At 40.9% G+C, this 18173-nt stretch overlaps 1 protein-coding gene across 1 annotated transcript in view; it reads left to right on the plus strand.

Moving 5' to 3' along the window:
- Nucleotides 1-18173, plus strand: part of KCND2 (potassium voltage-gated channel subfamily D member 2) — a 532200-nt gene that overhangs the window by 36372 nt on the left and 477655 nt on the right. The window lies entirely within an intron of this gene.

Raw genomic sequence — 18173 nt, forward strand, 5'->3', positions numbered from 1 at the left:
CGTCTTACACCCGGACTTTAGCCTTATTGGTGGTTTATGTGATACATTGTACTTTATAGGTGACCTTTGAACAGGTAGTCACCTTATATATGTTTATGACTGATGAATTAAACTAGTGACCCTGGAACGGGTGGTCACTGGCTAGTTTTAGTCATCTGAACCAGAGCGACTCGAGACCCTTTTACTTGGAACCTGTGACCCTGAAATAGGTGAACGCCAGGGGGGGTCTCTTGAGCCTTTTCTGGTAAAGAGACAAGATTTCTGTATATTAGTGTGGCTATTTTTTTGATACCCGAGAGCCACCTCCTGCAGAACTTGCTACATTGAACTGAATTTGTAACATCTATAATTCAGCGAATTTAGTAACCAATACATCTGAAGATTTGTTAACCTTCAAGGAAACGCGTCGGGACTTTTTTTCTATCCATTTGGGACCTAATATCGATCCCTGAGCATCATACTTATATCTCAAAAAACAATTTGTTGATTATAGGTTGTCTCATATTTTGTTTGTCAGTCTATACTGCCCTCCTTTTTCTGATTCAGATTGTATTCCCTTAGTTAGGGACCACACTCTATCTTTCGGACAAAGCTGGGCAGTCCATGTGTAGGCAGGGCCATCTAGGGCTAGTGATAGATTACACAGCGTGTTGAGGAGTCAGGATAAGGGACCTCTAGGGCTTGTGACCCAGCAGTGTGTCCCTCTTACTACGCATCCTTTCTTCTCAACCTATCTTTATATCTATCCCTTCCTATTTTTTGGTCCATTTTCCTCTCTCTGGATTGGCAATTGCCAGCGGTGAGTTGTACGCAGTATCCTTATTGCACTCAGCTTAGATTTTTTAATCTACAGGGTGGGCCATTTATATGGATACACCTTAATAAAATGGGAATGGTTGGTGATATTAACTTCCTGTTTGTGGCACATTAGTATATGTGAGGGGGGAAACTTTTCAAGATGGGTGGTGACCATGGCGGCCATTTTGAAGTCGGCCATTTTGAATCCAACTTTTGTTTTTTCAATAGGAAGAGGGTCATGTGACACATCAAACTTATTGGGAATTTCACAAGAAAAACAATGGTGTGCTTGGTTTTAACGTAACTTTATTCTTTCATGAGTTATTTACAAGTTTCTGACCACTTATAAAATGTGTTCAATGTGCTGCCCATTGTGTTGGATTGTCAATGCAACCCTCTTCTCACCCCTCTTCAGACACTGATAGCAACACCGCAGGAGAAATGCTAGCACAGGCTTCCAGTATCCGTAGTTTCAGGTGCTGCACATCTCGTATCTTCACAGCATAGACGATTGCCTTCAGATGATACGAGATGTGCAGCACCTGAAACTACGGATACTGGAAGCCTGTGCTAGCATTTCTCCTGCGGTGTTGCTATCAGTGTGTGAAGAGTGGGAGAAAACAGTTGCATTGACAATCCAACACAATGGGCAGCACATTGAACACATTTTGTAAGTGGTCAGAAACTTGTAAATAACTCATGAAAGAATAAAGTTACGTTAAAACCAAGCACACCATTGTTTTTCTTGTGAAATTCCCAATAAGTTTGATGTGTCAAATGACCCTCTTCCTATTGAAAAAACAAAAGTTGGATTCAAAATGGCCGACTTCAAAATGGCCGCCATGGTCACCACCCATCTTGAAAAGTTTCCCCCCTCACATATACTAATGTGCCACAAACAGGAAGTTAATATCACCAACCATTCCCATTTTATTAAGGTGTATCCATATAAATGGCCCACCCTGTATATACCAAGGGCCTATCATTTTAACTTTTGATATTATTAAACGTTAAGTATTAATTTAGCTACCCATTATTGTGAATAGTCTTTAAAGTCCTAGTTGCCATAGTAGTAGTGGGGAGCGGGGGAGCAGTATACTTACCGTCCGTGCGGCTCCCGGGGCGCTCCAGAATGACGTCAGGGTGCCCCATGCGCATGGATGACGTGATCCATGCGCGAGGGGCGCCCTGACGTCACTCTGAAGCGCCCCGGGAGCCGCACGGACGGTAAGTATACTGCTCCCCACTACACTTTACCATGGCAAACAGGACTTTAGTGTCCTGGCAGCCATGGTAACCATTCAGAAAAAGCTAAACGTCGCCTTTCAATGGGCATTAATTCAGGATCCGGCCTTGCGGCAAGTGTTCAGGATTTTTGACCGGAGCAAAAAGCGCAGCATGCTGCGGTATTTTCTCCGGCCAAAAAACGTTCCGTTCCGGAACTGAAGACATCCTGATGCATCCTGAACGGATTTCTCTCCATTCAGAATGCATGGGGATAATCCTGATCAGGATCTTCCGGCATAGAGCCCCGACGACGGAACTCTATGCCGGAACAGAACAACGCAAGTGTGAAAGAGCCCTAAGTAATTTTATTCCAATAAATATGGTTTAAGTAGCATGATTTTTTAGATGATAGTAAGAAAAAGCCTGATACCATTTTACTACAGTAAATTTGTTCTTACTAAATTATAGGTCATTTATGAAGGAGTCAGAGCCCGAGTGTAGTTTCTTGAATGGGATCATTTATGGGTGGTTTCTATAACTTAAGCCGCTCAAAGTCACTTTAGCTATGAATTGGTCCTTGGAAAATAATCGGTTTTGGAAAAATTGTATAAATTGCTCCTAGAATTGTAAGCCTTCTAACACTCTAAAAAATGATGGCAACAAAAAGTGGACATATGGTGAATAATATTTAATAGCTGTCCAAAAAGCTGATAAATTCAAATTCAGAAAATTGTGAATTTGTCCAAATTGTCTGTAAAATTTGTATTTTTTTATATTATAAATGAAGGTAAAACATACTGACTCAAATTTACCACTAACAAAGTAGAATGGCTTGGGTAAGTAAGCATTCCAAAGTTCTTACCAGATAATGTGACCCATGTCAGATGTTCAAAATTTCAGATAGGTGCAAACTGGCTGGGAACTGGAGGGGTTAATTTTAAGGGTAGTGTAATTATTGAATAAAAGTAGTATTTTTGTATTGAATCTTTCACAGATCTTGCAGACATCCATTCAGTGCATGACTGAAAATACGGCTCCGTCTAGATAACATCTCCATAACAATGCATTGAGTAGCATTGTATGTTCACATGTTAAACAGAAGTTCCGAATATGAGAAATGTGTGCTACAGAATGGATGTCAACCTCCCCTATTGTGTGGCAGATGCATATTCCAAATTGAATCTCTTGTGGAGCCAAACAAAAGAAATACATTTATGCAACTGAAGGTATGTATTAGTTGTAAGTGTTGTGAGTCATAAGGTACCTGCATAGGCACAGTTCACTCATTTTGATGGTTTTACTTGTAGTTTAGTGGATAATCGAAAGTTAAAACTTTGTGGAAAAACTTTGTTCATCCTTTCATAGTTTTAAGTATAAAAAGATTGCGTATAAAAGCTGAATCAAGATGCCAAATATGAACTGTGCCATGCTGGATATTTTAGCCGTGCACAACGTGCATGAAAGTTGTACACATCTGTGACTTTCTCTTAAAGAGGACCTGTCACCACTCCTCACATTCCTATTTTAATAGCTTCATGCATCCCCCATGTAATAACAATTCTGGAGCATCTATTCTTATGACTCTATGTTGTACCATTCCTTTATTATTTCTACTGGAAGTTATGAATGATTTGCTATTAGCCTTTCGTAAGGGTACAGAGGGGAGGTAACCAGTTGGGGGCGTGTACCTGCACAGTCTGACTATCCAATCAGTGCTGCCATTTTCAGACTGTGCAGGTAAACCCCCCCCCCCCAACTGGTTACCTCCCCTCTGTACCCTTACTGAAGGCTAATAGCAATTCATTCATAACTTCATTCTCAACATAGAGCCATAAGAATAGATGCTCCAGAATTGTTAGTACGTGGGGAATGCATGAAGCTATTAAAATAGGCATGTCAGGAGCGGTGACAGGTCCTCTTTAAGTATATGCATTCCTTTTATACTTCATCTGTCGCACAATACGTGCATTTTTTGAGATGTGCTACAAAAGTTATCTGGATGGAGCTACAGACACACATTCATACACTTTTTTCAGTGATACTTGTTACAAGACATATACATGAAACTCATAAATCTACTTTCAACTCACAGCTTTTCAGTAAAATGGCACTGATGCGTTTCAGTTGCTGTTACAGATATTGCGTTGGAAGGAGTCTGTGTGTAACCCCAGCCTAAGCTAAAATTCAGGAGTTGCATGCAGTCAATAATAACAAGTCGGTGTGTTATAAAGTAGCTTAATTACCATCCTCAACGTGCTGTTAACATACATCTGTATTGGAAGCACAACCTTTATAGGTGAGCATAACCTATATACTGAGGATACCATCTGACATGTGTAATACATTACACTCCTACTGGATAACTGCTATTTGTTCTTTTTTTTACTGAAAAATATCTGAGGGAACTCTTGAGTACCACAAGCTTGAGCAAGTCTTCCAACATTTTAAGACTAAGTCTATATTTAACTTTAGAAATTGATATATGTAGGTGCAAGTGTCATTGATCTACTTCATTCAAATATAGTTGAGTAAGCAATACTTCATATTCTTCTGGCTGCCTCTCAACATCTTGTCCTTTGTGCTCAAAATGTCCTTTTAAAGAGTAGTATCTACTATTCTACATTTGAAACTCTAAATAATCCTGAAAGTCGATGAAGATATTTGCAGCCTATCCAAGTGCCAATAAAGTTGTATCTGCGAGTATGAATATTGTAGGCACCCACAGCCATTATGCAGAAATCAGTAGATGATGGTTGCCTATAGGAAAGGGGCAAAATAATAATAAAACAGTCCAGCTCATCAATGGAAATGTGCAAGCCTGGGTTAGCAACAACAGAGCAATGTAAAGGTTAGTTCCAGGAGAGCAGTTGGGGGAACCGCAAGATCGGCAACTCTGGATGCCAGAATGCACACAGATTACCTCTAAGGGTATGTTCACATATAGTGAAAATCCTGCAGGTTTTCTGTCAGCATTCCCAAGTGGAATGTCTGAAGTGGAACACCTTTTTAACAAATCTCATAAAATAAAATCCATGCTGAAATTGACCTGAGGTATGAATTTCATTGTTAATTCTTTTTTTTGTATATTTTTGAGTATGTGTGGACATACCCTGCCATAAAGTTCAAGGCACATCTTTAGTTTTTGGACATTATTAGAACAGTGTATTTGTGCATGATTGGGTTGCCAAGAACTATCCTGTTGAACAGGGACAAAAAGTTTTGAGGATGAGGCAAAGAGCTGAAGGGCATATGATGTTATAGGGATGATCTGTGGCAGATTTATTGCAGACATTTCTGTAACTGTCCCATTCATCTGAATGGAGCTTTTGGGAATCAATTTTTTTCCTGCCAAAACAACACCATTCAGATGAACGGAGCTGATTTTCAGTTGCGAAAATTTCTGCTACAAATCTGTCTTGTGTGAAAATACCCTAAAATAGAAAATCGAACTCAGTGCCGCTGTGAATAATGCTCACTGAAATGCTGGATATATTTCCTCTCACAACCTCACCAGTCTTCATTTTAGGCTATTGCAATACCCACGACTTTGGTCAGGTTTCCTAATGCAGTTTTGGAAGCCAAAATCAAGGAGAGAAAGTATAAAGGACAGAGACCACTTTCTCTTTTGGAATTCACTCCTGGTTTTGGCTTCTAAGGCTACTTTCACACCTGCGTTTTGTGCGGATCTGTCTTGTATCCATTCATAACGGATCCGCTTGCATTATTCATTCAAAAAAAAAGTCAAAGTCAAAACGGATCCGTCTTAACTTACATTGAAAATCAATGGGAGACATTTTCTATTGCACCATATTGTGTCAGTGAAAAACGGATCCGTCCCCATTGACTTACATTGTAAGTCTAGACGGATCCGTTAGGCTTCGCATAGTCAGACGGTCACCAAAACGCTGCAAACTGCGTTTTAGTGACCGTCTAAAAAACGCAACGGAGACCAAACGCAGCCAAATTGATGCATTCTGAACAGATCCTTTTCCATTCAGAATGCATTGGGGCTGAACTGATCCGTTTTGGACCGCTTGTGAGAACCCTGAAACGGATCTCACAAGCGGATCCAGAAACGCCAGTGTGAAAGTAGCCTCAAACTGCATCAGTAAACCTGAACGTGTGGCCATACCCTTATTGTAGTGCTACAAGATTTGACTTCAACTATTAAAGGGAATCTCGCCAAAATACTGGTCTATTATCTATAGTAATACATGAGTAGTACTGCAGATAAGAAGTCCAGATCACTATTTTTTTTATTTCCCTACTGCTACCATTCCCCTGTTGTTGGCACTGAAAGCTGTGCTGAAATACACAGTCCAGACTGCTGTGCTGTCCTAACATAATGGAGAGCACTCATGGGTGCATGCATGGCAGCCCTGACAATGTATTTCACAGCAGCTCTGAGTGATGACAGCGGGGGAACGGGGGGCAGTAAGAAAATAAAAAATAGTGATCTGAACTCCTTATATGCAGTACTACTCATTAGGGATGAGCAAATCGACTTTGAATGAAACATCCAAAATCGATTCCCATAAAACTTTGTTAGAATACTGTACGGAGCGAGCAGAATCTATTGGCTCAGATGAGCTGAAGTTATTACTTTGCGAAGTCTTGCGAGACTTTGGGTAATAACTTCAAAAATGAATTTCTACTGTCAAAAACCTTTTCCCGAACTCGGGTTTGGTTTCAAGAGCATTATTCAAACAAAGTTTTATGCGAATTGACTTCGGATGTTTCATCCGAAGTGGATTTGCTCATCCCTAGTACTCATGTATTATTGAAGATAATATTCCAGATCCTGGTAACAGGTTCACTTTAAGTGAGAGCTGCAGTTCTCAATATAAGTGGATAGTTATGTTTGCAGGGAAACAAGTGTTCACCTGCATTTTGTGGATGAAACACCTGTTTCTCTGCAAACTAAAGAATCCACTTAAAATGTAATTAGAGAGCTGCAATGGTCGTGTGCTGCTGTGGTTCACAGCAGCATCAGAACTGTCCCATTTGGCTTTACCCCGAGATTGGACCTGAAGAACTTGTCTTGCTAATGGTTATTGTTACATTTGACACAGTGCCATGAAAGAGCTTTGGAATATAACTTCAGTATACATTATTAAGATCTCACAAAGTTTGATATAATAGTACACTAACTGACAAACACAAGGCATCAATAAAAAATTGGAATGGAATGAAACTTTAAATGTGTGAATGATAAAAGGAGGCTCTAGTGCCCTGTTAGGCCACCTTTAACTTAGATGCAAGATTAGATACAGTTGGGCATGGAGGCATACAGGTTTCGTATGATGTCCTGCAGCACATTTACCCACAGATATTGGAACTGGGCCTGTACATCGTACACTATAGTAGGCTGCAAAACTGGCATCCCAGCTGGTCCTATAAAAGTGCCAGACGGAGGCAAGGGTGTGTAATGAGGGTGGCACCTGAATCTGGATGGTGGATAACAAAATTGTGGCTGCTGCTTGTGCTTGTCGGCGTATCGGACGGCCCTCTCTACTGGTGGTCTGTCTGAGCTGTTTGCTGTGTATGTATGCCCTTACGTAATCACTGCTCCCAACATCAAACGGCTAGATCAGTACAGCCCAGATGGTGGGCAGTTCGTCAAAACCTCCATCGTGCTTCTCTCAGTCCAATGATGTGCCCCCTTTCAGAGTCTGACTCATAGTGTCTTGTCTAGCAGTCAGTGATATCTCACCAAGAGATACACTACCCAAAAGTAGCCTATGAGAGCCTTTATATAGGACAGTGGGAGACACTTTTTTTATGATCTTTTGTGTCAAGAGCCAGTGTCTAATCGGACCACACCTGTAACCTTTTATATCTCTGCCTGAGACATAAGTGCATGCTGAGTTTTGCAGCAATCTGACATTTTGATCTGGGTGCGTTATTTTTCTGTCAATGAGTATATATTTTCTATCAATAGAGAAAATTATTGCAAAATTGGCTATATTTAATAAAAAAATTACTCCCTGTGTGTTTATTTTTATGCTTATTTTCATACATTTATCTATAGTTCCCTGTTTCTTTTTTAAGTGGTGATCCCACATATTAAGAAATATGTTTGGACTCGTGCACACCATTATTTTACAATTTTTTTTATCAATGCAAAAAAGGGTCATTTTCACAGTTTCCACTCTCTTTAATGCACCTATTTCCAGCTTTTGTCTCTTCCCTTTCTGTGGGTGGGTAGTAGCACATCCTGTATAACCATCAAGAACTGGAGTGTACTGCAGTCTGCTCTTGTTAACCCCTCCCTCCCCATCATAGAAGTTAGTCCCTCACACACAGCCCCAGGGATTCCACTAATAAATAGCTCTATGGAATGTAATCCCCCCCCCCCCCCTCTCAATTTTCCTTCTCAACTGTGTAAAGCAAAATATAACCATGTATTTCTTAGAATTTAGAAGTAGGAATGCATGAAAGGTATCTGGGCCATTTCACTTCCTTTACTTTTGAGAACTCAATGTCAGCTGTGAGAGTAGGAAGGGAGCTGTAGAAGAAGATGGAACATCATTTCAGCCATAGGAGAAACAACAGGTGGCGCTGCAAGAGAGGAAAATGTAATGTACATAAAGAACCTATATAACAGTTTTATTACATGTATGCTGCAATAATACTTCATCCTTTTGGAATGCTCTATTCATTGTCTAGTGATACTTTTCATGGGACAACCCCTTTAATAACCAACCAAAGCAACCTGCAGCAGAACATCTAACATTCATGAGTTTTGTCTGGGTGAAATATATCCCCTGCTGAAAAAAATGCTGAGAAAATATTAACCACAATAGACAGTAGCTGCATTTGGTTCTAGGATTACAAAGAATATCGCCTAAATAAATAAAAGATGCAATAAGATGGATTCATCTGTCATCCTTTGTATTGGCGGTGAGTGTTGATGTATTTAATGTTTCTATAAGTGTAGCCAAGATTTATCATGCAACAATAGCTTCCATGGTCCTCCATCTGCTGGAACAATTTCAGGTGTCTTTGAAATTCCACAAAGCATGCTTTAAAACGGTGTTTTGTTTGGGGTTTGCACGCAGCACCTGGTCCCAGTTGTCACCTAGTATTCCTCACCTGATACCTGAAAAGAGCACTCTTCTAAATTGACTACAGCCTTTGAAATGCAGTATCATTAATTAATGTTTCATTGGTTTTTGTAACTGTAAAAGACAAGCGTTCACGGACATCTGCTACATCGACACATTGATGCTTTGGACAAAATTTAAAGTTCATATAAAAAAGGGACTTTTCGCTTAGTAGCCGAAGCTCGTTAATGGAAACTTTAATTAAATTGCTGTTTTATGAGCTTTGCCATAACCTTTCAAGTAAGAGTTCTAATTGGTGAACTGGCAGTAGAGGTCTACAATTACCATGGTGAAATAGATTAGAACAGAACAGTTTTCTCACCAGCGTTTGAAATTGTGTTTATATTGACCACTTCTGATGGGACGGGTGGGAGACTCCGTAATGAGATCATATATCAGAGGAGACTGACATATTTTCTAGATACTAGAGTTGATGTAAGCAGCATTTAATTGATATTGTGCTATTATAAAATAACATTTAGAATATTGGTTGATTTTCACTCCTATAGAATCACAGGTTGCCTACAAGTATAGTATAGTGCGGGACCGTTTTCTATAAATTTTTCTCCTTTCTAACAATTATTTGAATATAAATACTGTACAATTTCGTTATGTTTCTGTTGCCTCTCATATGACCCTTGAGAGATGAGAATTTCAGTATGGTCCATACAATGTCTTCTGCTCTTTGGCTATCATCCTCAACTTGCACACATATAATACTAATGTATGCATACAGTGAGAAGTGTCCACATTGCAATTTATGCTTAACTTCTAGCAGATTTGATTGAGACTGCAACCTGATTCCTGTCCATTCTATCCCTACACTGTGGACTGTTTGTCTCGCCAGGGCTTTAACATTTAGATGGCAGATGATATTTCACCACTTTCTATGTTATTCAATTGGTGTAGAGAAACGGGTTTCAGACGTTTTTTGCCTGGGCGAAGCCCAAATACTTCAAATTTTGATAACTAAAACTTGTTTTAAATGTCTGCTTACGACTTGTGTAGTAGATCCCATAATATGGGTGTCCTTCTAATGACCAAAACTGAGCTTCCTGCAGCTATAGCTTTCTTTCCTGGAATATCTCTGATGCCGATAAAATCAATATCTACCACCTGATTACAATGGACTCCATATAATGATTTAAGGTAAAATGAACAATAACTTTGTGATCTTTGCAGTGAGAGAGGCTTGTAGTGGTTTGGATCTAGGCATGTAAGCTTTCTCAATCAGCTTACCTATAGGAGACATTGAATTTGAATAGAGTTGTTCAGATTAGACAGTCCTTTAAAAGGGTTGTCTCATCTCGCCGTTACGAAAGTGAGATGAGACACAATCCCGACGACCTCCCGGCCAGGAAACAGCAGAGTGCTCCGGCACTCTTCTGTTTCAGTAGCTCTCATTGCCATGCATGACAGCTACTGAAACAGAGTATTGCTATTGTTTCAGTAGCTCTCGTGCACAGAAAGCCAGAGCACTCTGCTGTTTCCTGGCTGGGAGGTTGTCGGGACTGCGTCTCATCTAGCCTTAGTAACGGTGAAATGAGATAACCCCTTTAAATTTAATTTAATGGCTATATTTCTCATCTAACAAGTAACATGTTATTTAAAGAGTACTAACCCTAAAGCTGCCCATAAATTTTGGATAGCTGTTGATCAAACACTTGTTTGACTGATGGCTCTCTCTCCCGACCCTCCTCCTAATACAGATTCACACTCGGCATGCATGCAATTAACTGATCCATACGGACAACAGATGTTAGGGAAGAATTTGAAGGCCACCATACACATTAGATGCACAGCCGGTCCTGTTGAAATTGGTAGGTTTGCTTGTCATTAATTGAATGAGCATGGTCAGCTTTATACTTCATACAGTACAGACCAAAAGTTTGGACACACATTCTCATTCAAAGAGTTTTCTTTATTTTCATGACTATGAAGGCATCAAAACTATGAATTAACACATGTGGAATTATATACATAACAAACAAGTGTGAAACAACTGAAAATATGTCATATTCTAGGTTCTTCAAAGTAGCCACCTTTTGCTTTGATTACTGCTTTGCACACTCTTGGCATTCTCTTGATGAGCTTCAAGAGGTAGTCCCCTGAAATGGTCTTCCAACAGTCTTGAAGGAGTTCCCAGAGATGCTTAGCACTTGTTGGCCCTTTTGCCTTCACTCTGCGGTCCAGCTCACCCCAAACCATCTCGATTGGGTTCAGGTCCGGTGACTGTGGAGGCCAGGTCATCTGGCGTAGCACCCCATCACTCTCCTTCATGGTCAAATAGCCCTTACTTTCAAAGTTTTCCAAATTTTTCGGCTGACTGACTGACCTTCATTTCTTAAAGTAATGATGGCCACTCGTTTTTCTTTACTTAGCTGCTTTTTTATTGCCATAATACCAATTCTAACAGTCTATTCAGTAGGACTATCAGCTGTGTATCCACCTGACTTCTCCTCAACGCAACTGATGGTCCCAACCCCATTTATAAGGCAAGAAATCCCACTTATTAAACCTGACAGGGCACACCTGTGAAGTGAAAACGATTTCAGGGGACTACCTCTTGAAGCTCATCAAGAGAATGCCAAGAGTGTGCAAAGCAGTAATCAAAGCAAAAGGTGGCTACTTTTGAAGAACCTAGAATATGACATATATTTTCAGTTGTTTCACACTTGTTTGTTATGTATATAATTCCACATGTGTTAATTCATAGTTTTGATGCCTTCATAGTCATGAAAATAAAGAAAACTCTTTGAATGAGAAGGTGTGTCCAAACTTTTGGTCTGTACTGTACATCCATTTATATGTCATTGATACATTTCAGAAGATACAGTATTATCACGAGGGTCAGCGACCAAGACTGAACAAGTCTCTAGAACCAAATGGCTATGGCACCCTAACAAGACCTATGGCCCCTCAGCTTCACTGGGAGATTTCTGTAAGCCGACAGCACCTACACTTGGGACTATAATGCTCAATGGGCTTTCCTCATAGAAATCCCCAAATAAAGCTCACCTCATGCACCCCCTCTGAACATCTTCTCGCATCATATGCACTTACTGTGCAGTAAATCTGCCCATTTAAAGTCTTAAGACACAAAGAGCTCTATTAAAACATGTTTATTACAAAAATGACTCTAGGAGCAACAGCCCAACTAAAGCAAAGAGGGAAGCAATCTAGGCACTTGGTAAACAGCCAGCCCCCTTCAAGTGATTGGACTGTGATTTTTTTTTTTTTTTTTTTTTTTTATGTACAGTATAGCTTGATATGTATAAAGTCTCGAAAGTTTCCTTTAAGGGCATCAATGAGGACTTTTAAAGGGAACCTGTCACCGGGATTTTGGGTATAGAGCTGGGGACATGGGCTGCTAGATGGCCGCTAGCACATCCGCAATACCCAGTCCCCATAGCTCTGTGTGCTTTTTATTGTGTAAAAAAACCGATTTGATACATATGCAAATTACCCTGAGATGAGTCCTGTCCCTGACTCATCTCACGTACAGGATTCATCTCAGGTTAATTTGCATATGTATCAAATCGTTTTTTTTTTACACAATAAAAGCACACAGAGCTATGGGGACTGGATATTGCGGATGTGCTAGAGGCCATCTAGCAGCCCATGTCCTCAGCTCTATACACAAAATCCTGGTGACAGGTTCCCTTTAAGTTCAGAAACCACAATATAATTTTCTAATATGAAATGCTGTTTACACAACTTGGGAAGCCTTTTAAATGAATGATCTTGATGCCATAGTTTTTATTGCCCATGAATATGGTAAATCCGAATGCTATAATTTGATATTCTTATCTATGTTTTATTCACTTCACTTCAGGTTTGGAGGTGTGTGTGTGTGTGTGTGTGTGTGTGTGTGTTTACCTTGATGTGGATACAGCTGCACAGTAAAATCTATTATCACTTTCTCCCTGATAGTTAAAACCTTAAAAACCACATTACCTATGCAATATTTATGTGCACAATAAAAAAAAAAGACTCTTGCAAGGGAAAAAAAACCCCAGAGGGAAGAATTTATCAAACATTCATGATGCACACAACTTTTATTTACCATAATGATTCTGCGATGGATGTTTGAACTTCAGAGAGAACATTTTCCTTGCTTTAAAGAGTAATCTACCCATCTGAGAGTTCCTTGCATCTACTTGTGATATCATAGAGACTCGATAACTGGCATATGATATCACCTCTTCCTATCTAGTCACATACATGCACATAGTATGACTTCACCATATTGCCATTGTCTGTAGTTATTACAGTATTTATTGTGATATGCCTATGAGTCCAATCCAATAGATTAGGGATGCTCAACCTGCGGCCCTCCAGCTGTTGTAAAACTACAACTCCCACCATGCCCTTCTGTAGGCTGCCTGGTAATGATGGGAGTTGTAGTTTTACAACAGCTGGAGGGCCGCAGGTTGAGCATGCCTGCAATAGATAAAAAGTGCCTGGGGTGTGGTGGATACTGATGGATGATGATCAGGCTCGGAAGAATGAGATTGGGGATGGGTGGGGGTGAATGGATAAGAGTTAGATAAGGGAATGTGATAAACCACCCTAACAAGATGTGTTTTTAGGTAGCACCTAAAATGGTAGGAGTTGGGAATTGACCTAATTGCCTGGGGTTCGGCATTCCAGAGGACTGGTACAGTTTCGGAGATGGTAGTGAGAGATTTGAATTATAGTGGATGTTAGTCTTGGATCAGTTGCATAGCATAGCATGGGTAGGGTGGTGGACAGAGATGAGTGCGGAGATATAGGGGGTGTAGCACTGTGGAGAGCTTTGTGAATTAGCAGTTAAGGGTACATTCACCCGACCGTATAATTTTATCCGCTTCCGATCCGCATTTCTTAAATAGATGCAGATCCATTCATTCCTATGGGTGAATATGTTGTCCGCATCCGTGTTTCCGCATTTCTAGTCCGCAAAAATATGAAGCTTGTACTACTATTGTCCGCACAAATCAGTCCGCAGCCCCAATCAAGTCAATGGATCCTCAAATTGCGGATGACATACGGAATGGTTTCCGTATGTGTCATGGTCTTACCTTCTTGCTGTTCTCCTTCGTTTGACATGTGCTGGCGGCCATCTTGGTTTCTGGGTTTCTTGTAGCCTCCCACCCTGCGGCTCCTCCTTCCCACTGGGAGGAGCTGGATGCCTAGCTCATATATATAGGAGGTCTGTGGCTTCAGTTCCTTGCTCGGTCCTCCTGTGTTCACATGCTTCTAGACTGCTGCTGCTTCTGGTTCCTGATCCTGGTTTTGTCCGACTACCCTGCTGGTTCCTGATCCTGGTTTCGTCCGACTACCCTGCTGGTTCCTGATCCTGGCTTCGTCTGACTACCCTGCTGGTTCCTGATCCTGGCTTCGTCTGACTACCCTTCTGGTTCCTGACCTCTGGCTTCGCAAAGACTCTGCTTCGGTTTCGCCATCCGTTTGGACTTTTGCTTTACAGCTTTATTTTCAATAAAGCCTTCTTATTTTCACTTATCCCTTGTTGTACGTCTGGTTCATGGTTCCGTGACAGTATGTCATCCATTGTTTGCGGATCCATTTCCTATTTCCTTGACAACTATGAATTCATTCTTTCTTTTTTTTTTCCTCTCTCTCTTGTTTCCTCCCATTTTTTGCGGACCGTAAAAAACAGAAGACATACGGATCACAAACGGAAGTAATTCGTCCGCAAAATGCAGACACGCGGTTCAGTTATTTGCGGACCGCACAACGGAAAGGATTGCACACAATGTACTCTTAAATTGAATCTTATACTGTATGGCAGCTGCATTCAGATTGGTTTGGAAAGCGGCAAATTTAGTGAATGCGGAGACCAATTAACAGTAATCAAGACGGGAGTTACAGTAATCAAGACTGGAATGGATGAGGGTAGCAGTGAGTTTTTTTTATATTTTCAGGGTAAGAAAAGGGAACATTCTAGAGATTTTTTACATGCAGACAGCATGAGAAGGCAAGAGACTGAATATTGGTGGTGAAGTAAGTATCATTGTTAAACATGACAACGAGACAGCGGGCCTGCTGCCTAAGCGTTATGGTAGTGCCATAATCTGAGAGAGAGTTAATCTGGTTTAAGTAGGTTAGTACTGTAGATGGAAAAAACACAAATAGTTCAGTTTTTGCAAGCTTCAGTTTCAGGTAGAGAGAGTACATGATGTTAGAGACAATGGACGGCCAGTCAGAGGTGTTCTGTAGTACAGCAGGGATGGTGTCATGGGATGCAATGCTATGGTTGAGTGTCATCAGCATGCAGTCTGATAGTCTGTCCACCAGGGGCTGTGTGGAGAGAAAAGAGGAGAGGACCTAGGACTGAACCCTGAGGAACCCCAACAGGAAGAGGAGAAGAAGTAGAGGGGGCAAACCACAACTGAAAGAGCAGCCAGAGAGAAAACCAGGAGAGCAGTGTCCTTGAGACCAATAGATTGGAACATGCTGAGTAGGAATTGGTAGTCTACAGTGTCAAATGCTGCAGAGAGATCCAGGAGAGTACTTACTGTTGCATTTGGCTGTCAGGATGTCATTTGTCAGGTGTAACCCTTTGCAATGCAGAGGGGAAAATCTATGACAAACCAGAAACATTTGGTGCAGATTTTGCTGCTGCTGAATATAGGCAGATATGTTGTGCATTTAATGGTGAAAGAATGCACAAAATAGGCAGGTACGCTGTGCACTTAATGGTGAAAGAATTACCAAAAATCCAAGTAAGGAGAATCTTGGCACTGTTGCTTATAAAAGCACCGCTGGTTAAGTGCAGGAATCATAGCTTTTACTTATTAAATTTGCAATTATAATGCATTTTGGGTGCAAATACTGTACATTACAAACTTCAAATCTACCGCTTTTTCAGTAATTCATTCAAATAAATCACACATGCAAAGAAATCTTTATGATTGTACCTTTGCAGCTGATGCACAACTGCAATTGAATCAGTTTACATCTAGTAATCCTGCTTTACTGTATAAATGTATATAATGGGAAATATATATTTTTCACATAGTTTGCAATATGCTGTTCAGGGATAAATGCCTCATGCAGAGGAGAAAACAAACCTCACTCTGACCGAACTGCATGCTGGTTGCCAAATACGAATAAATTTATAATAAATGTAAATTAAAACAATTTGGCTAATGAGCTACTGTAAAAATCATGTCTGCTGTATAAGTATTTGTCATAGGTAACTTAAAAATTAGGGAGAGACTGTGAGGAACAAGAAATTGTTCCTCTCCTCTGGTGCACCTGTTCATATTGTGGGTAAATCCCTGTATCTGGAGCTTGGAATATTCAGACTGTACTATTGGATGTGAACCTACTCTTAAAGGGTTTGTCCTGTTTCCTATATTGATGACCTATACTTGGGATAGGTCATCAATATCAAATTGGCTGGTGTCCGACTCTCAGCACCCCTGCCGATCAGTTGTTTGAAGAGAACACAGTGCTCGTACAAGGACTGATTTCTCTTCACTGTTTCACCTTCCACATCGCAATGGCAAGAAGGTAATTGCAGCTGCTCTGTCCCATTCACTTCAGTTGGAAGGAGCAGATGGAGTGTAACTTTTTTCCTTTCTATTAAAGAGGACCTTTTATCGGTCCAAACATTGTGAACTAAGTATAATGACATACACAGCGGCGCCCAGGGATCTCATTGCACTTACTATTATCCCTGGGCGCCGCTCCGTTCTCCCGTTATGTCCTCCGGTATGTTCGGGGACTTGGTTATAGTAGGCAGAGACTTAGGGGACTTGGTTATAGTAGGCGGAGTCTGCCCTTGTTCTGCTGGGCGTCTCCTTCACCAAGGCTGTAGTGCTGGCCAATCGCAGCGCAGAGCTCACAGCCTGGGAGGTTGTTTCTCCCAGGCTGTGAGCTCTGCTCTGCGATTGGCCAGCGCTACAGCCTAGGAGAAGGAGACGCCCTCAGAACAAGGGCAGACTCTGCCTACTATAACCAAGTCCCCGAACATACCGGAGGACATAACCGGAGAACGGAGCGGCGCCCAGGGATAATAGTAAGTGCAGTGAGATCCCTGGGTGCCGCTGTATATGTCATGATACTTGGTTCACAATGTTTGAACCGATGAAAGGTCCTCTTTAAGGTGAATGGGGACAGAGGAGCTGTAATTACACCTGCTCACTACTGCGATGTGGACAGCGAGCAGGTAAACAGTGAAATCAGCGCTGGTAAGAACACTGTGTTCTCTTCATATAGCTGATCAGCAGGGGTGCCGGGAGTCGGACCTCCACTGATCTGATATTGATGACCTATTTGGAGGATAGGTCATCAGTATTGGAAACTGGACAACCCCTTTAAAATCTGGACCTGGATCTACATGTATCATAAATGTTTGCCCCCTATTATATGTTCTTTTATTATTGCAACTCTCTGTGCTGTGTTAATCTTTGTGGTGGGGTTAGCAAGCTTTCCTAGACCAGGATGTGTTAGTAATTTTGCTGCATAGGGTTAATCCAGAGTTAGATTTTAGCTGCTTTTGGATTCCATGGTTTGAAAGCTCCTATCTTTATAAAAGTAATAATTTCATAAATACTGCCTCTGTCACCTAAGCCTATTCTCCTTCCAGAGTTTTATGAGGACATACATCACTGTAAAAGACTAAACTGCTTCCATGCCCCATTTGCAAAATGTATTGTCTACTTTTTTTTCTGGTTCTATCCGTTCCTATATAAAGGTAATGTAATGTGTCAGGAACCACCTATGTTTCCAAGTCTAAGATACAAGATACAGAAATGAAAAGTTATTAAAACCGTCACAGTCTCATCCTAAAAATAAATTCCCCCTTTGTCTTTATCATAGACCAGTATTTTACCAATCTATGATATCCCCTGCACTACCAGAGGATATGCCTAATTTATGACGAGGTGGAGGCCTCATCATAGATTAAGCACATCTTGGAGTTGCCGTAGATTTCTGTCTTCATTTACGGCAGAAAACTGATGTAAATGAAGATAAATGTATAAGGCCCACTAGCTCCATCTCCTCCTTCTCCATCGATGCCCCCTTTAC

The sequence above is a fragment of the Bufo bufo genome, chromosome 1 (genome assembly GCF_905171765.1).
Source record: "Bufo bufo chromosome 1, aBufBuf1.1, whole genome shotgun sequence".
In the NCBI taxonomy this organism is placed as follows: Eukaryota; Metazoa; Chordata; class Amphibia; order Anura; family Bufonidae; genus Bufo; species Bufo bufo.